We start from the raw sequence: 26,994 nt of genomic DNA on the forward strand, positions 1-26,994 counted from the left end.
AAAAAACTGGCTTTTGCCTTCTATGTGCAGAGTTCATCTTTCTCTCTTCTGGATTCTCAAGTGGGATGAAGTCAGAGGATGGAGACTGTCCACACCCTTCCTTCTTGACCCCCATAAAGTGTCTTGGGAGCGCCCCAGAGGCAGGCAGTTCTTGCTGGTGAAGGAACATCTGAAAGGAGGCCTCCGGAAGGTCAAGCCCAGCACCCCAAGTCCCAGTCAAGCTTGCTGCTGTTCCTTGAGACTCGGTGTGTCTGCCCTTCACACCCTAGCTCAGGGCTGTTTTCCTGGAGGTCTTAGCGACCCGTCTTCTTCGGGTCTGTTTTTGTATTTCAGTTATCATCAGGGAGGAACATCCGAATTGGATCTTTGCCTGGCTGTGAAATTTCATTTCCATGTCTTTACACCTGTGGTTTCAATATGAGAAAGAACAGCCCAGCCCTCCTCCAGCTGACGTTCCCGACCCGGCTTATCAAGGGGCTTTGACTGCAGCCTCCCAGAAGGACCTGTGATCCTAGAGCAGATTTCACCTCGGGGCCTTGGAGGGGCCGTTTCATCAGCTGTCTTCCCCTTTGGCGTCCTGGCTTCTTGACTCTTTCTTCCTCCCAGGCATGTGAGATCCATCTGAGCACTTCTTGATTCCTGTCTTTAAGACGGGTGTTGAAAAAAAGATTTGATGAGCTGTTCCATGCTAAATCCAATGTGCGATTTCCCCTCTAGGGTCAGCTTATCCTCAGGCTTTTTCCTTTTTTCTGATCCCACCTGTCAGCTCTTCTTGGAACCTCTGCTCCTGTTTTGTTCTTTGTGACCGCCAAGCCACTCATCCAAGGGATTTCTCCATCTTTCCCTGTCCCTTTCTGCCACTGTCTGGGCCAGTGTTTGACCTGTAATAGAAGAGCATTTGGTCATCAGTCCCTCCCAGACCTGCGGCACCTTCCCAAGAGCATCAAAAGGAGCTGGGTCATTACCTGTGCTCCCCAACCCCCCAGATTTCACCTCATTCTCCCTGCTGTCTGCTATGAACTGGATCAGAACCAGCAAGCCTGTAGGAGTTCATTTCTTTGCCTCAAAACCGGACCCCAGAGAGCATTTGATTCCTTGGCAGGGAGGTGTAGGCTTAATTAATTTTTCACTTTTCTCCTTTGAACCTCTTGGAGTATATACACACACCACTCACGGTCATGCACAAGTGGGTGTGTAAGAAGTTTAATGGCAGATGGTCTCAGTTCTTTGCTCCTAATACAGACCAGGGTTTTTCCATCTGGACTTTGTAGCAGGACCTCAGAATATTGACTTTCTAAGCACTTGGATTTGGGTGGAGTGAACAGGAATGGGAATGGGGGAGAAGGTTCAAGGGGGAAATATGTTTCTGTATAAATCACACGTGAAGGGAGATTTGAAGTCATTATTGCTTCAGGATGTGTGAACTGTAATTATGTTTAAGGTCTTGATTTGTCCAGTGAGCATTTCCCAGGCTGCTCCAAAGATGACGTCTCTGCTGTCAGGGGGTCCGGCTGGTCTGATAGGAGTTTAATCGCTTTAAAGGGGGCCCAGGGCAGGATCTGGTTTCTCCAGGTTCTCAGCTGCGCCAGCCCCGCCTGCCTCATGATGGCCAGATGACTTCGATGATTAAGAAAATGGAGTTAATATGAAGAAGAGACTTTTTCCCTTTCTTCTTTCCTATTCAGTGGTGGCCTCGCATGCCCGAAATCATGTTTGTCTGATGGGTGATGCTTGACCACTTGCTCTTTGCTCTCCCCCATGCCTTGACAAGATAAGCAGTGCTGTTTTGCTGACACTCCAGAAGTGACCTCTCAGCTTCCTAAGTTCTGCCCTTGACTCTCAGGCCTTGTCCTGCCATCTCTTCACCCTTCTTCATGCCTCCCACACCCCGCACAACGCCCACCTCCACTGCCCACGCTCGTTCAGCAGCAGCCCTTCATCTGTAATGGTCTCTCCAGGGAACAGCTGTCAAAGGTCATGCAGAGCACTTCCCCTCTGTGTTTTGAGAATGTTCCCCACACCCCCAAAGGATCATGCTAGGTAATGAGGAAGGTCGCAGTGGGACACTCTAAAGAAAAAAATCTTTTGACGGGAAATAGACATCTTTGAGCCATACTGATCCAAGACTACTTTGGAAGGGTTAGCTACTTCAAGAGAAATGGTGAGAACCAGGAGGACTTGGGCAAAGAAAATCCAGAAAGTGTTGGAAGTTTTGAGGGGCACATGGATAATTTTAAAAAGACACGATGGAGGATCAGATTAGGAGTAAAATTAGGTCACAGGGTAACCTATTTTTCACTGAAGTCTGCCTTTGCAGATGGATGGCAGGTGAGCATGTGTGCTGCTTTCAACTTTTGCTCGGAGCAGACATCACTAAGCAATTGCTCCTTTGCCCACTAATCAATCATGATACTTAACAGCTCTGGGCTTCACACTGCCTTACAATCCTCCATGTAAGTCTCCAGGTATCAATCAGTTGCATTTGGAATTTGAATTAAAATCTGGTGAACCCTCTCACTGTCCCTGCACCTCTGGCCTATTCCCCAGTTCTGCATGCATAAATAAATAAATATTTTTAAAAAGTCTTCCACTTATCCTCTGCAATTTAATGGCATGACCATTAGACCTAGAGTCAGAAGACCTGGATTCTAATCCCAGACCTACTACATAGTAATAGTTGACTGTTAATGGTGACTACCATACTCTTCTACCATAAACAATGCTCATCATCTGAAGTAAGGCTAGAATAAGCTGACTGTAGCGTATGAACTAACATATACAGTGATGTCTAGAACAATGCCTGGCATGTTGTAAACACGCAGCAAATAAAATAGGTAAATATGACTTGAGGTGGCTCAGTCAATTCATGCTCCCCCCATGTGTTGAACAATATAAAGCTCCCTTTACCCTGCTGCTTCTTTTAATATCCTCAGCAAAAGCAGATGGAGAACAGCTGGGTCCTCTAAATCTGCCTCGTTTTAACTTCACTTAATACTCTTATCAAATCTCTCTTTCATGAGCTAATTCAGTGTTTCCTTTATACACTGGGATGACAGAGTTAACACCTACACGTTAGTACCTGTAACCATGTGCCGCCATCAGGCCTCTAGACATCTTCCAGGGAATTCTGGAAGAGAGCTTTTGGTAGAGACTTCTGTGCAGCCGTTTTCATGGTTCTCCTATTAGTGTGGTGACAGAGCATGGGGACCACGGGACAGGTTTATTGGAAGAGGTTTCACTATAGATCACCCCATTCCAAGGTCAGAGGGCTAGCCAGAGGTGTGTGGGACAGTCCCAGGGGTGCTTTCTCCAAGATAATTTCAGACTGGCCTTGGACCTGTTTCACACCAAGAGAATATTATCATCAGACTAGCAACCTCTGGGGATATTCTTTGAGAAAATTGAAAGCTTAATATTATAAATTCACACAAGGATTCTTTATCCCTTTGAAATCAAAGGAATAAGAATCAAACAATTGTGTCGGTCAAGATTCAGTTTAATTTTTTTTTTTTTAAAGATTTATTTATTTGTGCATATAGAACTGGGGTACAGGCTAGAGGCTCAGGGACGGTGAGAGGCTTCACCAGAGACAGAGTGGGGAGCAGAACAGGCAGATCGACTAAGTACACTGCTGAGGGAAGCAGCGGGCGGGTCAGGAGAGGTCTGGCTCGCCATGTGGTCTCCTCCGGGGCAGGTGGCAGGCGGGAATCGAACTCATGCGGAAGTAGCCTCAGATTCTCAGTGCTGTGCTTTAACCCGCTGCGCCACTAGGGAGGGCCGATTCAGTTTAATTTTATATACTAATCAATAGAACACACTGGAAGGTATAAAATGTAATCCTGACCTTTACATACCTCCGGGGATATTCTTTGAGCAAATTGAAACCTTAATATTATAAATTCACACTTGGTGAGCTATCAATGACTTCAAAATGTCTTTGTGTGTGTGTGTGTGTGTGTGTGTATGTATCAGCATAAACACTTGAGAAAGGCATTTGTACTCTATATAGTGCATTTTACTTCCTGTCCTACTGATCTGCCCTGAGAAGACTACACTGAATAGATCTCTTCCATGTGGTTTCAAATTCTCCTTGGACTTCGCCTTGCTTATCCTTCCTTTCATTTATGTGGGTCCTTCATTCTCAAGCTTGGCCAAGGGCATTCTTTCTTTCTTTTGAAATCAAAGGAATAAGAAACAATTGTGTCAGGTCAAAATTCTGTTTAATTTTATATACTAATCAATAGAAAACACTGGAAGCTATAAAATGTAATCCCAGCCTTTACATACCTAAAAACTGCTGTGAGATGTAAAGCAATATACAAAAGACAATAGAAAAACAGAAGTTCGACAAAGGAGACCATCAAAATGCCCTGGGAACTCCAAGAAGGCAGATCCCCAAAGGCTTCTTGGAGGTGATGAGAGAGATGACATTTGAGCTCAGTCTTGCAGGAGGCTCTAGATGGACAGGCTGGCATGACAGGTTTGGGGCAGTGGTACTGACAGCAGACAGAAGACTACCGAGTGAGATTATGGAAAAGAAGACCTGATGGATCCATGTGGATTATGAGTCTGCATTTACATAAGCCAGGCCACCTAGAAGGCAGGACTTCCCTTTGGCTAAGGTTGGGTTTTATCAGATGTCTGGTGTACCTGGGATTAGAACAAGCCCAGTGTGGGACCTTGTCAGGCCTGTGATGTTTGGACAACAGCATGGCTGGCTCAGTCCTTGTCCTTTACCCCACACTGCTGGAGTGCCAACTTGCTATGGGAATCAGATCAAGCTAATCCTCTCCTTGAACCTTAGTTTCCACCTCTGTAGTATCTGTAGGATGAATTTACCTATTCATCAGTCTGGCATCTGTGAGTTTCAAACAATAATAAAAAGATGATGGGAGCATTATTTATTTTGTTATCCATCTGTCTGCTTTTCTGTTTATAATGCCACTTTGTGATGGCAGTAGTGATAGTGGTCCCCAATTCCACAGGAAAGTAGAGTCAGGGATTCAGGTCTGGGTCTGGCCTCAACTGTGTTCAGTCTGCTTTCAGCCCTAGCCAAGGTAGACAGGATACCTGCTCCTTGCCATAGGAGAGGCCTGAAGGTTCTAAGGCGCAGGATCATTGACCCAAAATTTCTGCTCTGTGCAGCAAATACTTGTAAAACAATGTCTACAAGTCAGCTTTATGCAGGGATTGTGGGATACAGATTCCCACCAATGTCGAGATAGACACAGAGGGACCTGTGGTTCCCAGACCTGATGTTTATTAGAGTTTGGGGGGAGGGTTTTGAAGCATGTAGACACTTGGGCCCCAATCCTTAATGATGTTGATTCAGTCAGCCTGGTGATGGCCTGGGACTCTGTAATGTTAACTGCTCCCAGATGATTGTGGTGCTGGGTCAAATTTAGGAAGCTCTGATCTAGGAAGATTCTCAATCATTTCAACTCAGAAAGACCATGTTCCACTTTGCTTGCATTTATTTGAATTTACTGAATATTCCTAGCTTTTTCCCTATGTGCTTGATAGGGTAAGTCCTGGTAAGTCCTCCATGCAGAGGACTCACACGACCTCCAGTCTCCTTAGGAAGGTAAGCCATGATGTGTGGAATGATGTCATCATTATCATCTTCACCATGTCTTCTTTGTTGTTAAATTAAGGTAGCGGCCCTCCCTGGTGGTGCAGCAGGTTAAAGCACAGCACTGAGAATCTAGGGTCGCTTCTGCATGAGTTCGATCCCCGCCTGCCCCGGAGGTGACCACATGGCGTGGCAGACCTCTCCTGACCCGCCCGCTGCTCCCCTCAGCAGTGTACTTCGTCGATCTGTCTGTTCTGTTCCCCACTCTGTCTCTGGTGAAGCCTCTCACCGCCCCTGAGACTCTGGCCTGTACCCCAGTTCTGTATGCACAAATAAATAAATCTTTAAAAAAAAAATTAAGGTAGCATTGCAGTATAATGTTACATATGTTTCAGGTATATATCATTAAAAGTCAGCATATGTATATATTGCTAACCATCTAATCTTACCCTTCTGGATACTATGGCCCCTTTTACCAGACTTACCCCTCCTCCCTTCCCTCCTGGTAAGAACTCACTGTTTACCATTCTCCTGTGCACACATCGAAGTCTCACACTCTATCAACTGAGACTGGGTATGGTTATCTCTTTCTTTACAAACATGAGACTGAGGTTCAAAGAGGTGAATACATGTGTGGTCCAAACTCACCTAAGTAGCAGGTGGACCCAGAGCTGGCCTCCAGCCCTCAATTCAGTGGCTCTCTCTACTCAATGCTAAATCAAAAGTGTCCCCTCTGCCCAGCATCCCCAGCAGGGGATTATGGAGCTGGAGAGGCTGGGGGTCTGAGGTGTTGGGGACAGTGTGGTGAACAGCAGGTTCCAAGGAGGCTGAAGCCTATTGGCAGGAACAGGGCGATGTGAGTGTGATTCCTGTCACTGAGAATGGCCTCTTTCTCAACAGGCATTCTTAGGTAGGAAAACCATGACAGCCAATCTGTTGCTTCCTCGGCACAGAATTCACTAGAAGCAGACAGAAGGCAGCATTTATTACCTCCAAGTTTACCAGTGGGAAAATGAGCCTTGAAGGTGGAAATTCTCCTGAATCAAGGAAATCACTGTGATGTACCAGGCAGTGTACACACATGAAATGCCTTATTTCTGTTTTTGTTGGCATTTTCAAATTAAGGTTTATAGCACTGTATGTGATTGAGAGTTATAAGTTCACTCCTCTTCAGATGTATGTTTCCACATCACACACACCACGAAAGCACCCATAGCCCTCTCTCACTGACCAGGGGGTCTCTTCCTCTCCCTTTTCCTCCCAGCCCATCCCTTCCTCCTCTAGTTCTTCAGTCAGATCACTAGGGTTGTTTTGGTTTAGTTTCATCTCATCTTTTTTGTTTCTCTCTATTCCACATATGAATAACATCATATATTACTTCTTTCTCCTTCTGACTTATCTCACTTAGCGTGATCCCTTCCAGTTCCGTACATGTTATTATAATGCCACAACTTCATCTTTTTCATAGCTGAGTAGTATTCCACGGCATTTATATACCACCTTTTCTTGATCTACTCATCTGCCACTGGACACTGGGCATAATTTGGAAATGCCTCACTTCTTCAGAGTAGTCAGCAGAGCAGTTATGTCATTTGATGCTTGGTAAAACAGAGGGTTATAGAAATTAAGTGATTTCCTGATATTCAGATTAGCTAGAAGATAGTAGGGCAAGGCTCTGAGTGCGGGTCTGTCTGCCTTCCCAGCCCACCCTCTAGGCAGACCAGACTCTTACTGTACTGCTCACCTGGTCCTACTGGGCCTCCGAGCCCAGGCCTGTGACCCTCTACACTACTCCATCAGGGGTCCATAGCTGCAGCAGATGCCTGATGGTGGTCTCATGTGGGTGCCCAGGGAATAGCCTTGCATGGGAATGCCTACTCCAGAGACGTTTCCACAAACCACCTCTCTCTTTGCTTACTGTCAGGGATCACAGATTAACAGGAGTCGCCAAGACCACCTCACTTGCAGAGCAGAGGCTGCAGGCAGGTCCCTGATTTAGCTGTCCTCAAAGTGTACGTGGCTCAGCATCTCTGAAAAAGCAGCCAAAGCCGAGGCAGCCAGCTACAAGGCCTGGCAGGGAACTGTGGGATCCTCCAGCCTCAGCTCGGACTCCAGGCTGCCTCCAGCCTGTCTTGGCACAGGTCAGAGCCTGTCCATCTTTGAAGCACAGTTCTGTCCCTCAGTCTCACTCATGTTCTTCCTGAGAGGCTACCCCTGCTCTGGGCAGCTGTGGCTGGTGTGACAGCAGTGAGTGAGGGCAGCGCTGGGTTCTGCTTCATTGCTGTCCCGTGTGTGCACTCGAGTTCTAAACCCAAGGACAATAATTCTGGAAGAATGCACAGCCAGCCCCAGGGGGTTTTCACCATGTCTCCTGGTTCCCTGCAGTTCTTCTGACAAATTCTTTTTGATTGAGACTTTCCTCGACCCGGACCCTTCCAGAAGTGGTGTGTGTGTTGTGCATCCATGCTTGAGGGAGGTCCACCCCCCAGAATGGGGGGGTCTGGAGGGGAAATGGAAACTCCAGTGTGCTCAAATGTGGGAGCAAAATAGATCCAGAATGCACTGCCTACTCACCGAAATGTTATTTGCTTTTTTTTTTTTTTTTAATCCCCCTGGGTAGAGCTTCCTGTTCAAACTTGAAAATGAAAATTCCTCCACTTCAAAATGAACAGGTGAGAAATGCTGTCTGTTGGGATTTCTCAGGACTGGCAGTCATCTGCCCAGATGGACGAGGGAAACTGAACACGCTGTACGTGATGGCTTTGATCATGGGACGGTGGGGGGGGAGGGGAGCTGTAGGAACCTACCAGCCTCAGTGCCCGGAAGAGTGAGCCTTGCCATCACCCTGTTTGTGGCATTGCAAGAAAGTTATCCAGAGCCGACCCTGGGATTTGGATCCTGTGTTTTCACAGGATGCATAACTTCAGTGATGGGAAGGACTGTATTCAAGAGACGAGTTTGATTATCCAAATAATCTCCTGCAGATCAGTGTCTTCACGCCTGGGAGGAAGGGGGCCTTAGTGCACTGGAGGTTTCACCACCAGATTTAATTTCCCTGTACCCTTGAGTGTCTTCATTGATTGAGGTCATCTATGGAGGGTTCGAACTAAAATTATGATAAAGCACAAAAAGTGTAAAACATTTCAGTGAGGCACAAAACCCAGTTTTGTGGGACCACAAAATGACCATTTCGTGGCTGTGTGACCTGGAGTAGCTCACCATGGCTCCTTGGGCCTCAGTTTCTTCCACTGTAGAATGAAGGTGGAAGGGTTAGTGATCTCTGGACTGAAATCTGACTCTTCTGTGACCAGTTTCTTAAAAGAATGCTTCCGTCCTTTCAAAGTGTGCCTTTGGGGATGATCTCCCAAGTGAACATGACCTTGTGCTGGGTCTGAGAGGCTTTGCCCTGTCGTCAGGCGATGTCATCTGCAGCTGTGATGACTGACTCCTTCAGAAGGGCAGAATTTGAATTTGCTGTTTCTTCTCCAAGGGGTTGGCCCCGTGCCAGCTTCTTCCTTCCCCTCCTCCTACCCCTCCTCAAATGGTTGTGTCTGAAAAGATTCCTTTGATGAATCCTGCTAGACCTGTCCATTAATCTTGCTTCTTTCAAACCTACATGTGATGAACGTCCATCCCTGAATTCTGACAGTTAGAGATGAGGTATATTTCACTGCTCAATTACCAAATTGGAGTGCATTTATTCCTCAGCATGCCTCTGCCAGGGCGGTGTGGAGGTGGGGGTGGGGGGCGGTAAACAGGCAGGTCCTCATTTTCTGCCTTTCCTACTCTCCTCCCTCCCCTCTAGATTTCCCTTCACCCCACCATCCCCTCCACAGGATCGATAGTGCTCTCTCTATACCTTGCAGAGGGGAGAGATGAATCATTTCCATCCTCATTTCCCAAACTCTGCTACCAAGCCCCTGCCTGCCAGCCCCCCACCTCCTTCCAGAGGCCCCTGCCACTCTGCCCCCATGGTTTCCCTCTGATGAGATTTCCTCTCGGAGGGGATATTTTGGTCCTGTTCTCTGTTCCCAAACAAATTCCCCTGGTCCTTCAAATCTGGTTTCAATCAACATAATCACAGTCTGTTCAGTGATATCAACTCTGCCTTGATTTGTTCGTGTAATTCACGCTGCGTCCTCCACCTCTCGGGCTGCTTTATATATACACACTTAAATGCCTATCTCTGTGTGTGTATATATTCCATGTAATGTATGAATATTGTATATTGAAAGAGAGATACATTTTCCATCATGCCTGTAATTTCTTTTCATCTTACTCCAAATCAGTATCTTAATGCACATCACCTAAACTGCCTTCATTTAGAGAACCCTAGGGGCCTTTTGACTTTTTAAGAGCAGCCATCGAAAGCTGGGCCAATATAAACTGAGGGCAGACGCCTTTTCTCTGCCATCATAAATCTCACCCATGTTAGGGGGGGCTGCTGGCTTTTCCATTCAAGTCACACCACATTGATAGGACCTTGTATTTCCTCCTCTGTCCTCATTCACATCCTAAATCCTGAGTCTTTTCTCATCTGGAAGACCGGATAGGAGACAGCCCTAGGGAAGTTCGGACACAAGGAAGCCGAGGTGGGTACAAACTCAGAAATGGCAACTTAGTGGTAGAATCTTAGCAAACCGCTGTTTACCAGCCTGGGCATTACACGCCCTGGTTGTGCAAGCTGGACGGGCCAGGACCCTAGTCCACGTGATAGTGAAACTCCACACCATCTTCTGGGTCACTAACAGCCCCTATCTAGGTAGAGGGAGCTGACACCCAGAACAGAGGGGCCACTTGAATTGCTGATTTTTGTAAATCTATAACAGACAATGCTTACCAGTCATGACTTTTCATCGCCTGAGCCAATCATTTACAAGAGGCAAGGTTTTGGTGAATTCCAGAAGGCGTCAGAATATAATGACAGCAAAGCCATTTTTCCAGATGGCAAGCTAACAAGGAGGGTCTGGGGAGAGAAATGCCCTAGGTTGGAGGAGATGGAGACAGAGAGCTGCACCCCAAGGTATCACCATCCGGGACCAGTGGTGTCCTGGGGTGTGCTGAGTCTCTCCCATGTGTTAGGTACCCTTGGAGCTCACTCCCTGTCATCACCCTGGCTGTGGAGAATTGAATAGGACTCTGATGACTTTAGAACTCTCCCTGACCTGAAAAGCAACATGTGGGAACCTTGGCCAAACCTTCTTTGTAAGTCACATGTTTTATCGAATGTCACTGTCACATTTCAAAATAATCTGAAGGTTTTTGAGCCATGCATTCTTTTTCTTTAGCAGTGACTTTTTTATTTTGAATTTTTTTTATCTTATTTCAGATTTTTATGTAAAATTAGACACTTGGCAACCATTGCTTTTCTAACTACCCATGTCTTTGATTTGGTAAGACTCCCTGTATTGGCAGGGGAAAAAAACAGAATGAGAGGAACCCCATTTCTCTTGCATCATCACTCGTTCCCAGGTTCACTTTAAGAAAGGTGTAAAAGGAAGGATTAGAGGATTGAGACTCTTCCCCTTCCCTGACTGGGGACATGAGCACTGTCTCACCTGCACTGGGTGTCAGAAGCTGCACTCACCTCGATAAGCTCCAGGAAGGAGAATCTGGTACATCCAAGGCTGTAGCAGGAGTCACCTCTCACCCTGACTTTTGACCCTTGAATAGGCGTCATGGTCTGGACGTGAAGGGAAAGCAGGACATCCGTGCTCCTGGGACGTTCCGCTTGCAGCCCAGGGTAACCTGAGTGAGCCTCCTGTGCACTTCCTGTTGCTAAATCCCCGGCCACCTCATCTGCCCTTGGCCGAGGGGCAGAGGGCTCTGCCTTCCCCTGTACTTCCTGTTCTGGATGAATTTGTGCCTTTTCCCTGGCCCGGGGGCTGGGGGACTCCAGGGTCTTCTCTACCTCCTCTTTCTGCCCCTGCTCTCCCCCAGCAGAGCCATAAGTTGTAAGAGGCTAGTATTTGCCTCACCTACAAAGAGCAAATACACAGTCTCACGTGCCACCCAGACTGGGTGTGTTCTCTACAATAACACACCGATTGGAAGATGAATGTGTAGCCCAGATGACTTCTGATCAAGCTTACTGTTTTAAAATGCAGAATGTATATCTCTCAACTACTGGTATCACAGAAGCTGGGCATGTTGTCAACACCTGCTCTGAGTTCCAGGCCTTCCCCACCCTTCTTTTTTGGCAACAAAAACTGCAGTTCTTTTCCTTGGGACTCGTCTGCTCTCTTCTCCCCATTACTGGATCTTGCAATAGATAATTTTAAAAGTTGGTTCAACTATGTTAAGAAATGTGCACTCACTGACTTTAAGATCTTCTCCCACACTGAAAATTCCTCTGACTTTTATAGACCATTTCACAACTGTTAAGGAGGAGCAGATGGCCTCTGGAAGCAGCCAACCATGGCCAGCCTCACACTTCCCCTTGTAGCATTGACCAGAGGTGACTTCAGAGATGTCACTTTCCTTGTTGGCCCCCAGGGTCTCCATTGGTTACACAGAAGCACTATGTGACTTTGGGAATCTAATGCAATAATATTTTGATATTATACAAAGTCTTGTTGAAATACAGAAATGTAAGTGTATTGATTCTGTTCTCACCAAGAACATACCACAGACCCAAGGAAAAGGGATGATGTGGTGGTAAGGAGATTTGAGATAGTCAACAGGAAGACAGTTACACCCCAGAGCATGGGCAGCTAAGAGATCCGTGGCCTCTCCCTGAGGCCTTCTGGCAGCTTCAGCTTCAATGTGGACTGTGTATGATGGGAATCGGCTTCTGGAACCTCGTTTACTTTAGAGCCAAGAGAGTCAGGGCAGAGGACATTGAAGGCCAGCAGAGCTGAAGCGGCCTCGGAGAGGGGACGACCATCTACATAGGGGCTGGAGTTTGCTCAGAGACTAGGTTTCTGGACCTGTGTAGCAGTGAATAAGCAGACTTCTTGGTGGGGAAGTGTCTGCTTCCCAGTGTGCTGTAAGGATCTTCGGGGTTTTCTGTCTTGCTAGGTTGGTGTGGGAAGACTAGGAAAGATAGAGAAATCAGCCCCCAAGCTCACAGCAGGTCCCCGTGCCCAAGGCAGAAACCAGCCTGGGCCGGAGACCTCGCTTTGCCGTGGTCAGTGCCACATGGCTTCCTGCAGTAGCTGTGGTAGCTTAGACTCTGGCAAAGACACCAACCATCATCTGGCAAGAAGCGTGTTCTCAGTTGTCAACTCGACATAATCAGGCTCTAGAAGATTGGGGCTTTTAATCTCTGAATGGGAATAATTTGAATTCCCTACGCACAGATTTCCCTTCTATGGAAGGGATCAGAATCCAGGATTCTGCTGGTAAGAGGTGGTTGGGGGGGTCAGCGGGGTGGGGTAGGAAGCGTGACTGACCTTTGTCACTGATTTGCTTTCTGACCTCGGATTTCCAAGCTGATACCTGTCTTAATTTAACCCCAGAGCTGTTATTCAGTGGACTTGGTAAACGCAAAAAGCAAAATTCTTCTTACTTTGAGTCAGGAGAGAATCCTCTGAGGTTTACTTGCAGGATATATAATTGCTTTGGAGTTTCCAGTGGATTTCACTGTCCCTCCCTTAAGTGACCTTGCTAAAGACAGTTTTCTTTTTGCCATCAGGAAGGAGTTAAGCCCTCTTTCTCTCTAGCTTCTGTGAGTGGGTATGTGTGTAAGAGAGGGTCATTTTTTTTTCAAACAGTTGGGAGACAATAGTGTAAGTACTTAACATGTTGGTGTCTGTTAGTTGGCACGAACAACCTGAAAAGATTGCTAGTAATTCTCAAACCACTGCAAAAATTGTGATGTGTCCTTAAAATATGCATAAAATAATAATGTCTATTAGAAAAATCTCTTAACCTTCTGACTGCCCAGCTCTTCCAGGTCCTTATACACTGGAATAAATTCTTTTCAATCTGCACGGGTGAATTGTACAATTCATCTCTTGCCAGAGATCTCGTTGGTGCTGGTGCTGTAGGAATGAGTGAGTCGTGAGCCTTGCCCTTCAGAGCAATGGAATCCAGTCGCTTCACTGAGCCTCCTCCCCAGACTTTGCGGAAGCCTGGCTTGGCCCTCCCAGTCCAGCCACATACTTTCCTTCACAAGGCCCTTGCGCACTGGTTCCCATTTGCTTTTACTTGCAAATTCTTCCATCTGAATTCTTTCCTCTCCATCGGAAACCCAGTCTAGTTGACCCTAACCCTAACCCGGTGCCATAACTGCAGTTGGGAAATCTTGCCGATAGAATGCAGGTGGAGTGGGTGAGAGAAAAGTGGGGTCCAGCGGCTTCAGAGTCCTGTGCAAGTGCCTCCCCATCTCCATGCAGGGTCCTCCGGGTGCCAGAGAACTCCCCGCCCCCTTGCCTCTCCTTCCCAAACAGCAGCGAACTTGTGGAGTCTGGGCAGGGGCTTCTGGAATTGAAATGTTTATTTTCTTCCTTCGTCCCTGAATCCTGCCTTTGCAGGCACTGAGATACGTTTTTTTGCCTGAGTGATCACCCCATCTTCCATCACTTCCTAGGACATCCAGAAACATCCCAATGCCCACAGAAGCATTCCCCCAACCCCCGCCCCGATTCACCTTGGCCACGTCACTGCTCTTGACTGAATATAAATATCTTTCTTGTTTTTTAAAGATTTACCTACTTATGCATACAAGAACTGGGGTACAGGCCAGAGGTGCAGGGGTGAGAGGATTTAACAGAGTGGGGAGCAGAACAGGCAGATTGACTGAAATAACACTGCTAAGGAGAGCAGCGGGCAAGACAGGAGAGGTCTGCTGTGCCATGCGGGTCAGCTCCCTGGCCAGGGATGGAATTGTGCACAGGGCTGTGGACAGCTTCATAGCCCTGCACATTAACCCTTGGGTCACCAGGGAGGACCCTGAGTAAGTCTTCTGATAAGAATCGGCATGTGTTGTCCAAAGTGGGACACTCTGAGATGGAAGAGAGAGCACAAGCAGAAATGGTCCTGCTTCTTGAAAGTCCGTCTCTTCATCCAAGACTTTGTCTCCAGGAACCTTCACTGAGGGTCCACTACACACCGGGCACATTGTAGATGCCGAGACCATCAAATCAGAGCAAGACCGTTCAGTTAGGTGGGGGAGGCCCTGTGACCAGACAGTTACCAAAACAACGAATGTGTAAGCACCCAGGGGGCTATCTTCAGGGAGGGGACAGATGAGCAGTTGTCCACCAGGTAAGACAGGAGGAAAAAATCTTGCCGGCCAAGAGCAGGATATGGACGTCCTCACAGAGGTGAGAGCACAGGGTGTTTGCAGAGCTGAAGATCCCCCGTGCTGGTGAGCACAGGTGAGAACAGTGAGAGGTGAGGCTGGGGAGAGAGACGCCCAAGGGGCATCCCGTGAAGGCCGTGTGCCAGGGTGAGAGATTTTGGTTTTATCTCAAAGATCAAAGAACAGAAATGTCTCCAGCTGGGGAGTGACTGGGTTAAGCTTAAATTTAGAAAGATCGTTCCTCCTGGCGTGGACATGACAGGCGAGGACAGCTGGAAGAAGGTGGAGCAGGACCTGGGAGGCCTTGCTCGAGTCTCTGGAAGTCATCCGGGACAGAGAGATAACATAGGTGACCGGGGAAAGGAGGTAGACTGGGCGAAATGCCAGGAGAGTCACCTGACAGTGCAGAACAACCCTGAACAAGAGCAAAGTAAGTACTGTAAGCAGCCACAGGGAAGCCCTGGGGTCATGCCATCACGGAAGCTGCAGGAAGGCAACCAGGAGGTCCTGTGAGGGAGAACCCCAATATGTCTCTGACTGTAACACCAGGGGCAGGAGGGCTGCTCTCTCAGGACCTGGTGCTGGCGGAGCTGACGGGAAGACGGGATTCTGCCTGTTGTCGGGGGCACTGAGGATGGAGGCAGAAGAGCCGAGGGTGTCACTGCTCTCTCCAGCATGGCGGGTGGCCAGAACAACTCCGCCACCCGGGGAAACTGGCTTTCTTCAGGGTGACCACACCTCCTGGCTGACCCAGAGCAGCGCCAGCCTGTTTCTGCAGCTGCTACTCCCACCACACTGTTCACAGCATCCCCGTCACTTTTCAGAGTGTGGGGATGGGCACTGAAGGGTCTGGTGGCTCCAATTGCTTGGGTTCAAGCAGACTGGGGCAGACAGGGACTTTTCAGGAGGGACTGCTCTTTTCTGTGAAGGAGAAGGCAAGATACTCTGTGTTCTAAGCGACTGCAAGAGACCAGTGTCCTTCTGAGGGAGCTGTTGTGAGGGAAGGAAGAAAGACCCGACATGGGACGGGGGTAGTTCTGCTGCAGGGGCTGAGCTGAAGCTGAGACCATCAGTGCTCCTGGCTCTGAACCATGCAAGGGCCTTCTCAGCAGCCTGAGAGAGGAGGGATGACCCTCGGCGTGACCTCAGGCGGATGAGCAGGACACATGTGGCCAGGAGTGGGGACAGTGCCCAAAGCCACGGACTGAGGGGGAAACTCATGCCAACAGTCAAGTTGGAGCGTGAGGACAGTGGTGGCTGCATTATTTGCAGGCAGTAAAATCTGAAATAGCACATTTCCTGCAAAGGAGGCATCATCCAGCACATCACCACACATTGCTATGATGGAATAGTACGTAGCCATCAAAATTCTATACATGTGGAATTCAGCGGCACAAGAGAATGCTCAGGTTTTAAGAGTAAATGAAGTAAGAAAGCCCCAGAGTGATGTGTATTAAATCACTCCGCGATGTAATGCCTAAGAGAACTGCAGTGTTTAAAAAAGGCCAGGAACAATCTGCCGTGATGCTGGTAGCAGCTGATAGATTTCTTTATATATAGTGGTGTCTTTTTAGAATGTTCTTCAGTATGCTCTAGTTAGCTTTTTTTTTTTTTAAAGATTTATTTATTTATGCACATAGAACTGGGGTACAGGCCAGAGGTGCAGGGACGGTGAGAGGTTTCACCAGAGACAGAGTGGGGGTCAGAACAGGCCGACTGGTGAAGTACACCCCTGAGGGGAGCAGCAGGCGGGTCAGGAGAGGTCTGCCGTGCCAGGTGGGTCACCTCCAGGGCCAGGATCGAACTTGTGCTGAAGTGGCTTTTGTTTCTTAGTGCCGTGCTTAACCCGCTGTGCCACCAGGGAGGGCTCCTAGTTAGCATTTTAATAAGGAAAAATTACCCCTCTAGAAAACCATAGATTGGGGTAAGTTCTTTGCACATAAAAGTGTTTGCAATCATAGTTTAACTTGGCCCTCTCTGAAAACCAGCATTGGGAATTTTCACTCTCTGGGGCCCTATGGAGGGCCTCTCACCAGCCCATGAGGCTGGGTGTTTGAGGGTGTGGCTCTTGGTATCCCCATTTCAGCCCAGCCTCACTGCTCATGTCAGAGTCTGACCAGACTAGCAACTTGCCCTAGGGCTTGGTTCCTCTGTTTACTAGAGAGAATAGTACACACCCCAATTTCACAGTCCCAACCCCTAAGCTCTGTAAACCCAGAGTCATCTCTAAGGTTCCAGCAGATGCGTTTGGCTGCAAGATAAGACCTGCATTGACATAATCTTCACGTCCTTTAAGTGCATGGAAGTGTACAGCAGAAATACTTGTGTAATCAGGGGGTGCCACCTCAGATCCACAGAGGGCATTAGGCCATGTACATGGCACCCAGTTTCAGATGAGAGATGTGAATGGTTGGACCTGCCTCATGGGGTGATTATAGAACTAAATGGGGTTATGACTTTGCGTTCTGAGCACAGTGGATGCTCCATGAGGTTGGCTCATTACCAGTACTTTACTTCCACCCGAGCCATCAGTAAGCACAAATTGCATGATTTCTGCAGCCCTGCTTTTCTTCTGTTCCTTTCCTTGATGAAGATGACTGAAGCATCATTTACTATGAGAATGCAAGTTGGCATTGCTTAGGGTGCAGGAGTGAAAAATATGGGCACTTCCCTAGGGAGATTCTCCTGCCTCTTCTCCAGGTTTCTAACTCCCTGCAGAAAAAGTCAGAGTAAATCGTGCATGTCCACAGGGCTCCCATATAGTTGAAGAGCTCATCAAAGATTGAGTATTAGTCCTGAGTGAAGACTAATCACAGAGCAATGTGTGTTTATTGTTTGTATTTAATGCATAACTGCTTTATGTTGAACAGACTTCTTTCTATTAGTTAAAACTAATCCTGTATATAATTTTTTTATTGAGGGTGATGATTTACTTTTCATTATTATTTACTATAGAAATGTCATTATTATAGAAATGTCACCATACAAGTTCTTTTATTAAAAACCCTCCAAGTTAAAAAAAAAAACTCTCCAAGTATCTATTAAATGTAATTCCATTCATAAAAATAATTGATTTGCTCTCAACCTTTTCTGAAATGTAAGTAGGGTTTGTACTAAGTCCTTTCTTCTTCCTTTTCTTGGATGAGTCAGAGCTTAGCGGTCATAAATTCTACTAGTATGGCACTAGCCAGCAACACTATAAACATCACCAAGGGGAATTAAAATCTAGCATGTCATAGCATCCAAAGTTCCACACTCTGAGTCAATGCCTGCCTGTTTCCATGCCTTTCAGTTTGCCCAGGGTCAGGCTGGGGCCTCTCCCCTCAGCGACCAGACTCCAACCATGCGCAATGGAGGTCACCTCACCCCTGGCCCCATGGAACTCTGGCCCCATCCATCTCATTGGCGGTGCATTGAATTGCAGGACTCAAGTCTGGAAGGAGCTTTTTTGCAGTCCCTCTAGGACACCCAGCTAATCTGGTCATTTAGATGGCATGCATTGCAGCATCCTGCTAGCAAGCTGAAGGAGAGCTCCCTGAAGTAGATGGCCCGGCACTTTGCAAACGGGACAGAGAGCTGATCAGTTGGCCATCAGTAGCTGCCTGGCATGAGATCGCCCACCTTTTCCCACTGTAATTCATCAGGTCCTTGTGGAACCCCAGTTACACACCCAGCATGGTGTCAGGACACATGCCTGTGAATTCTTTGGTTCCCGTTTTCCTCCCTGTTAATCCATTCATTAGCACCAAATTGCAGGCTGCCGTGCCAAGCCCATCAAACATAATTGGAGCTTCTGAAGTCAGAGCCCCCAGTTACATCAGCTCAGTTGTCTCATTAGCCCCGTGCATCTCCGAACCCATCATCAGACATGTTTTCTTTCTTTCTTGTTGCCCTTTTCTTAATATGGGTATTGTTGAGAAAGATTGTTTTTAACACATTTTTGCTTAACCTGTTGTTTGATCTTCAGAATACAAAAAAAACAAAACAAAAAAAAAAATTCAGACTAAATAAAGCCAAGACTGGGAGGAAGGAAAAGGAGAGTAAGCTTAGAATTAGGTGCAGAACTGGAGCCAGTTATCAATGCCTCCCCATGCCTCCCAGCCCTGGACAGGTCGCTCTTGCAGCCAGCGGTGGCCAGCTTGGGAAATAATGCCCTTGGTATGAACTGGGGCATCAGAGATAGAGTGAGCCTGGAGCATGTATGCAGGGTGGTTACACATAGCTTGAGGCTGTCACTTCCTGTGTGATCACAGGCGAGTGGTGTGTCCCCTGTGCTCACAGGGAGAGGGGGCTACCTTTTAGGAAGAGTATAGGGCCAGGAGTCAGGGAGTAGGGATTGCGGTCCCAGCTGTGTCTCCATCTGTGACAATTTTGAGTCCATCCCTCGCTCCTGTGCGCTCTGTATTTCTCAGCTTGTAAACAGCAATGTCTTTTCTTTAGAGATGCTGTGAGTTCCAACTCTGTCCAAAAAACTGGAGACAGTCGGCATCAGTTTTAAGTTGCAGTCTTGGCACATCTGTGTGCTCTGCAGGCCACGCTTCTCTCCTTCAGGAGAGTTGATGGCTCTGCCATGATCCGGGCATGTGTCTCTGTGGAAGACCTGTGTGCATGTGCTTTGAAAGCTTCTGTTGGGCCCCTCTGCCTGAGGATGTGAGGTTAAGGGGTTGTTTCACTGCATGCTTTGAGATGGCCTCTTCAGAGCCCCTGCTGTGGGAAACTGAAGCCTTTGTGTACAATTATGCTTTCGAGGAATAACACTTTGACATATAGGTACGAGGTCTCAGTCTAACCTTGACCAGCCGCACTGCATTTTCAGCCCTTCCAGTGCCATCCCTCCTGAGCTGCAGAACCCACTCTCTCACCTGTCCTTTGGAAACCCCATTAAAACAAGTCTGAAACACCACGTTGCATGGCTTAGAGTCACACTCCATCATTTTCAGATGTACCCAAGGGGGTATGGGTAGGGGTCAGTCAAGGAGGGGTGGAAGGTCTGTTCAAATCAACAAAAGGAACATTGGAAGTCATGTTGGAAAATTCTCTCCAGTCTTTATTTACCACATAGGGTAGCCACAGGAGGAGGGAGAGCTGCCGGGGTGGGGAAGGAAGACAATAGAATGCTGTGTTGCCTTGCTATAAAAGAATGCTGTAAGCAAATAATGTGGCAAGCTCAGTCGGAACACTGCTCAATTAGCCCGTGCTTGAAGGAGGGTCTCTGCAGCTGTCTGAGTGGCGGGCGGGCTGGAGCACCGGCACCCGGCGGCCACTGGCGAGCAAACCTGTAGAGTCCAAGCTGGGAAGGACCTGGCCTGGAAAGCATGGGGTCCAGCCTGCGGCTCAGCTGGCTTCCAGAGTGCTTGAGAGGGGCATGGTGGGCTGTTTTGGGGAGAGGCCGGGTGGGGAAGGCCTGGAGAGGTGACCAGGAAAAGGGAGTGCAAACGCTTTCTGCAGAGTGACCGACATATGGAACACGTTATCGGGAAGGGTTACAGGCTGGAGGAGCTCCTAGCGTTTTTTTCAGGGTGGGATGGGGGAGGGGAAAGCCCTCAGAAACTCAAGAACATTTCTAAACAAAAGGAATTTGAGAAGGGTTGGAGAAATAATGAGAAATGCAAACTTGACCCAGAGTTTCTCTTTCTATCTCCCTGACTTCCCCCCTGCCTATCCTTATTGCCTTGTTATTTCCAATTCACAGGGGCCCAGGAAGCCCCTGGAGCCATGGGGGGTGAGGGGTGGGTAAGCAGGACCCCCACAGCTATCTCTCACCCTTTAAGGGGCTGGAAAACCCCCGTGGGAAGCAGCAGCTAGCACTGGAATGGTCGTAGGGTGATTTATTCAGGTCCCCTCACTTTCTACAAGAGCAAAGATGTGCCTGGGTTCCGGGTCTCACTGACCAAATGGGAAGCTGGGAGGAAAATCCAGTCTTTTGATTCCTCAACACTTAGGTTATCTCCCCTTTTCTGTATCCTTCTCTCAACATACTGCACACATACAACACACACACACACACATGCACGATCAGACAGATACACATCTATGGACACACTCCCACTCCCACACACAGACTAGAACACAGACAGACTCAAGCATGGACACACTCAGAAACACAGCCCTACACCACACACGTACACAGGCACATCCACACATGGACACACAGCTACACACACACCACACACCCATACACAGGCACAGTCACACAGACACACACTCACCCACACACACACGGGGACTCACGCACGGACATATACATGGACACAGGCACAATCACACACAGACACACACTCCCCCTCATGCACTCAGGGACTCACACATGGGGATACACACACACGTTCATGGACACACTGCCAGCCCCCACACAGGCCACACGCAGCCTCACGCATGGGCGCACACAGCCACCCTCCCGGACATCCTCACACAGAGACGAGCATGCTGGCCACCTGGCCTGTCCCCACAGCACATGCACAGGCAGGAATTCCCTCCACAGCAGGTGCCGGGTGCCACCCCCCACCCTGAGGACGCTCAGGAAGGGTCCACAGGGGCCTGCTCATGGCCTCTGTGTCTCTGCCAGGACGCTCTCTGAAGGAGCACGCATGGCTTCCGGCTGCCACTCACATGGCCGCCGTGCCCACACTTCCTGGCAGGCAGGAAGAGGCGAAAGCTAGCGCAGGCCGGGGCTGAACCAGCCCTGGGCAGTGGCACGAACCCAGGTCCAGGCCCCTCTAGAATCACCACATGGCGGCATCAGGGCCTTCTCTGCTGCTCCCTGTCCTTCTGCAGCCAGGTGAAAATCACAGGTCCAGGGTCTTTGCCTCAACTAAACCCCTCTTTCAGAAAACCCGGTCAGGCTGTCTCCCTCTCATCCTCCCTTCCTTCCCGTGTTCCTCTCACACCCTCGCCCATGCTCACCCCGAAGTCTAAGAGTTGGCCGGCCACCCCGCAGCCAGACACTCAGGGGTCACAGTGCCTGGTGGGAGCTCAGCCTTGGGTGATTCACAGCTCTGGGAGACTTTCCTACGCCTCAGGGTGCCAGCCTCAGTGGTTAGCGCCACAGGCAGGATTATCCTGGAGATCTGTGTTAGCTCCCTCAGGCAGGAATTTTCTCCCTCCAGGCAAAGCCAATGAAATGTCATCACCGAGCCCAAAGGAGGACGCCTTTAATTCTCTGTAGTTTCTCCAGCTCTGGGTGTTTGCTTCTCCTTCACTGTGAAACAACACCCCCCGCTCCCCCTGCCCCCCCACCAAATCTTGTGGTATGAAACAGCTATTTTACCATAGCCAGGAATTTGGGTGGAGCCGGGCATTTCTTCCTTGGCATGACCACGGTCACTGGGGGCATTCGTATGGCCAATGGCTCAGCCAGGCAGCTTGATTAAAAATGCCTTGGCAGGCTACCTGCAAGGTCGTCCATGCCCTGTCCGGCCTGGTGGCCTTGAGACTACCACACGGTCACCTGTGATTTAGGGCTCCATGAGCAGGTGAGGTCTGGGCTTGAAGTCACCCAGGGCCATTCTGCTGCCCTGTGTTGGACAAAATAGCCCCAAGCCACCCATCTAGTGTGTGTGTGTGTGTATGTGTGGGGGGCGGGGGGGTCACCAGCTCACCAGCACCACCTCGAGGTGGGAGGAGCCTCCAAACTGCAGGCATGTTTTAAACCAGCGACGTGCTCATGTGCCGCCTTGGCCCCTTGCATTCGCCTAGATCCTCTTGGGGAGAGCGAAGGCACCGCTTCTGCTCTCAGACAGCGCAGAGACCCCTTGGGCTTAGCTGCCTCTCCAGGCCTCCCAGGGTATGTCCCAGGCCTGTCCTCCAGGGCCGCCCCAGCCTCCCCTGCAGCCTTTCTTCCTGAGACAAGGCTACCACTTGCACCCTGGGGCTCATGGCAGCTGACTAGTGGAGAAAAGCACATGGGAAGGAGAGGGGTTTTCAAGCACAGTGGACAGTGCTGGCCCTCGGGAAGCTGAATTGCAGGGGGGCGGGGCTGTGAGAGGGCAGAGTGAAAACCGGAGTAGGGATGACAAGGAAAATCCACCATCCCAATGCCCTGGAGGAATGTGGATGTCAGCAGATGGTACCATGCGGCCTAGTTTGCAAAAGAGAGAGGAGGAAGGATTCTGCCTCCCAGGCTGCCGCCTGGCTGGGTGGGATCGCTGGGGCCGTCGGCTCACAGAGTGTGAAACGGGCCACGCTGGTCAGGCTCTCGGGGCCACTAAGCCGCCTGGAGGGAGCCCTGGTGGACGAGACCCCCTTTGCATTCTTTTGCACAATGCTCGGTCAGGGTTCCAGGTGGGCAGCTTAGGCCTGGTCCTCTGCAGAGCTGGACACTCGTCCGGCGCCCCTCATTGTGGTGTCACTGTGATCACTTACACGCCACCCTGTCTTCCCACTTCATGAGACTCCCAGCAGGTTCGGCTGCCAGTGGCTGGCCCCATCGCCCCAAAAGTGACATGCAGGAACAGAAAGAAAGTGAGGCCCACTGTGGGGGTCATTTGGATCAGTGGGTCAGCCCTGGCAGAGGGAGTCCAGCTGGAAAAAGCCTCTGAAAATGCTTTATGTCAAGCATTCTTCACCTGTGGTTTCTGACCTTCTGGCTTATTTGAGGGAATCCATGAACTGCCTAATTATTATTATCATTATTGCAAAATACTTACTGCATGGACACATGTATGTTTTCTAGGGAAAGTTGCTTTAGCATTTATCATATTTTTTAGAAGGAGGATCCAAACCCAGCTCGTAGTTGCCAGAATTCCACCAGAAGCATGTCCCATGATGATTGATGGAGGGATAAGCGTCTTCATGGTATTTGGGGAGTGCGAGTTTCTTCTTAGTTGTGCCCATAACTGGGGGACACCACTGATAATTGGTGGGGAACAGAGCTTCATGCTTGGGGGGACAAAGCTGAACAACGAAGACCCACCCTGTCTGAAATGCCAGTCACACCCTTGTGGAGAAGCCCAGGAATGGAACCCAGGATGCGCGCTGGTTCTGCCTTCACCCCACGCTGCGGGCGGCAGGCTTGGCTGTGTCCACACATCCCAGGAGGCGATGGCCTCTCCCCTCAGCTCACGGGAACAAGGCGGGAGAGACAGCCCTGGGAAGTCCCTGAGCGTCTTCTGCCCACCTGCCCCTTAGCCTTTCAGGTGACATTATTTTGCTTCTCTAGGGCAACAGCAAATTCACAGCGGTCTCTGGAAACCAAAGATCAGAAAACTGTCTCACCTTCCCAAAATTTTCAGAAAAGAATCTTTGGGCTCTCGATCTTATTTGCCATCAAATAAGGAATGAAGAAAGGAATCATTTGCATTTAAGGGGAGTAAAGCATGGATGCATGAGCCCATGTTGAGGGCTTCTCAGTCACTCTGGACTCACCGTGTCTGCCTGAGACTGATAAGTCCCCTCACCTTTCAGGGGACCTGTCTCCGACGTCTTTCTCTATAAAAGAGAGGAGCATTAACAGAGTGACGGGCTGCTCGCTGCTGGCAGCAAACGGTAGGCACGTTAGATTCAGCAAAGAACGGGGAGGCGTGATACGGACGGTCTCTCAGCTCAGCTTAACGGAAGGTCTCTGCTTCTCAATTGATGTGCAGTCTTGGCCAAAGTGACTTAACCCTTCTGCACCTCACTTTCCTCAGCTGGAAAGTGGGGGTAATCTGGGAGGAGTCATTGAGATAATCCACGAAAGTATCCTGCAAATACCCCAGCATATGGCGAGACTCAGTCAATCGCTGTTATTCCAGCGATTATTATGACTTGTGTCTGTGATTAAAGACAGCTTTGGGTTCAGAGGAGTGGTGCCAAAATTGCTTTCAGAGGACAAACTCCGGGTTGGTTTTTATCTCGCCCAGCTGCCCAGAGTCAGCAGACTGTTTGGGATGTAGTCATAATGTTTACCAATCGCCCACCACACTCTGGTTGGGGCGGAAGGCAGTGTTTCCTTCTGCAAGCATAAGTGGGCAAGAAAAGGCTCAGGAAACCGTCACAGAGACGCCTCTCCCTCCTTGACTTCCTGCATTTGGGGTGAGCTGGAGGGAGAGACGTCCAGCAGGGTAGAATAGGAGGGCATCTTGGCTGCCACTGTCTTCAGACACCATGGTTTCCTGAGTGGGGATCCAGACCAAAGACAGCCACAGACCACTGGCCAGTCTCTCCTCTTTGGGAATGGACGTTGGCCATGGGAGTAGGGGGAGCAGCGAGGAGCGATAGGAGCCATATTTGACACAGACCTGATCGGGGGAGGAAGACTGCTGTTTGGATGTACTTTCTGTGGCCAGGTCCTCGTGGGACCAAACCATAATGGTTTGGGCGGGTCCCAGCCTGTGGCTGCTGCTCTGGTTAGTGCAGAGTTAGTCAAAGGTGTGGGCATTGCTGAGCTCCCTGCGGTCTTGGTCTGCAGGAGGCATCCAGAATGTTGTGGAAGTTGTGTTTTGGGATTTCCTTTAGTTTCTGACTCAAGATGAAGCCAAGTTCTTAATTCTGCCATTTTGAGACTTTTGGCTGGGTAGACAAGGTAGATACCTTAGCATTATCATCATCATCATCATCATTGACTATAATTATTAAGTCAGTTTCTCAGCAGCCCTACCTTACAAAAGAGCTACCTTGTTTTCAAGATTATTTAGAATTATTCTTTAAGATTGATAGTAATCATATCAGTATTAGTAATATTAGCTTACAGTTGTATAGAACTCTGCAGCTAGTGCCTCTGCTTGTTACATAAGACTAGCTCAAACACAAAGTACAAATTACAGCAAAAAAATTGACTGAAGGCAGTAAATCATGATGCTGAGAGTTTAATGCCAGCTGTACCCCCAATTTTTGTATAATGGAAGTAGCCTTCCCTTATGTTTTCAAGATTAGAAATTGGAGTTAATTAATCCAGATGCAAAAAATGAAGCTAAAAATCAAAATGTCTCAGTATGTTAAATGGTAGGGTAATCTGGAAATAGCCTACCTGTAATAAGTCCTCAACTTGAGGAGCTATCATGTATATATCTGTGTGTGGTGGGGCTATGGATATGGGGGGTGTGTGTATATATATGTGTATGTGTGTATGTGTGTGTGGTGAGAGTGTTGTGTATGCTGGGTGTGTGTGTGTTGTGGTGTGTGTATGTGTATGCATGCATGTCCATACAGGCACAGTGGTGGATCAGTGCTAGTCCTAAGAAAAAAGAAAACTCAATGTATTAAATAAATGCCATTACAGCCAGTAGCCGGATTGACTCAAAGTTTCTCTGCAGAGGTGTCCTTGTCTACCCTTTGGCCATGAAATGAGAATTTGTAGTATGTAAATGATAAAGTAAGTCTGGATCTCCTGGGGTCTGTGTCAGCCTGCACGCTCCTTTCAGATCTCCTTGCCAAGACGCGGCCAGGCCGGAGGGCCCTAGCTCTGTGGAATACCTGCGCTACCTTCCTGTCGGGCTGCTAACGCACGTTGTTTTGACGTGTGCCCTACCTTCTGTCTGTGACTGCCTTGGGGCCGGAGAAGGGTTTGCTTTCAACAATATAAATTCCTCTTCCAACAGCTGTGTAAAGCAGACTTGCAGATTTAAACTCCCAGTTCAAGCCATCAAGCTTGCTTTATGGATATAGACTCCTCCACTCAAAGCTCTTTTCCTCATTTTCTCACCTCCTATCAAGTCAGAGATCATGGTCAGAAATTCCTCGGTGAAGGAGGCAGGCCGACATTTGCAGTCTCTCTATCAAGACTCTCCTTTCCAGTGAGAAGTCAGCGTGTCCTGAAAATGGAGGCCCTTGTCCTAATTCACATGAGGGCCGTGTGGTGATCACGGTGGTTGGGCTCAGAAGTAGCTGTAACAATAACTGCACCGTGAGGCATGTTTGGAGCCCAGCAGATGCACACCCTAAGGGCTCAGCAGATCTCCCTGAGTTCTCACAGACACAGCAGCTCTTCCTCCGCTGGGTGGCTGGCTGGTCACTCTTGCTTTTCTGGGACTTTAGGACTTGTGCAATTCATCCACCTGCCGTTGGCCCATGTCTAACTCTCTCAAAAGCTCAACTCATTGTCTCCTGCTTCCTGAGACAGGGTCAGGGACTGGCTGCCTCCCTCCCCAGGCAAGCTGAGAGCGAATGTGGTGGTAGAAAAGAACAGAGAGCTGGCAGGGACGCCGGCACTGTGGAAACCCACACAGCCTTATTCCTGCGAGCTGGTTTCTCATTAGTC

The 26,994-nt window shown here is 48.9% G+C and overlaps 1 protein-coding gene across 2 annotated transcripts in view; it reads left to right on the forward strand.

Moving 5' to 3' along the window:
- NTF3 (neurotrophin 3) overlaps positions 1-26,994 on the forward strand; it is a 72,733-nt gene that overhangs the window by 37,644 nt on the left and 8,095 nt on the right. The gene's annotated exons all lie outside the window — the stretch shown is intronic.

The sequence above is a fragment of the Condylura cristata genome, unplaced genomic scaffold, assembly GCF_000260355.1.
Source record: "Condylura cristata isolate star-nosed mole 26May11 unplaced genomic scaffold, ConCri1.0 scaffold00034, whole genome shotgun sequence".
NCBI lineage: Eukaryota > Metazoa > Chordata > Mammalia > Eulipotyphla > Talpidae > Condylura > Condylura cristata.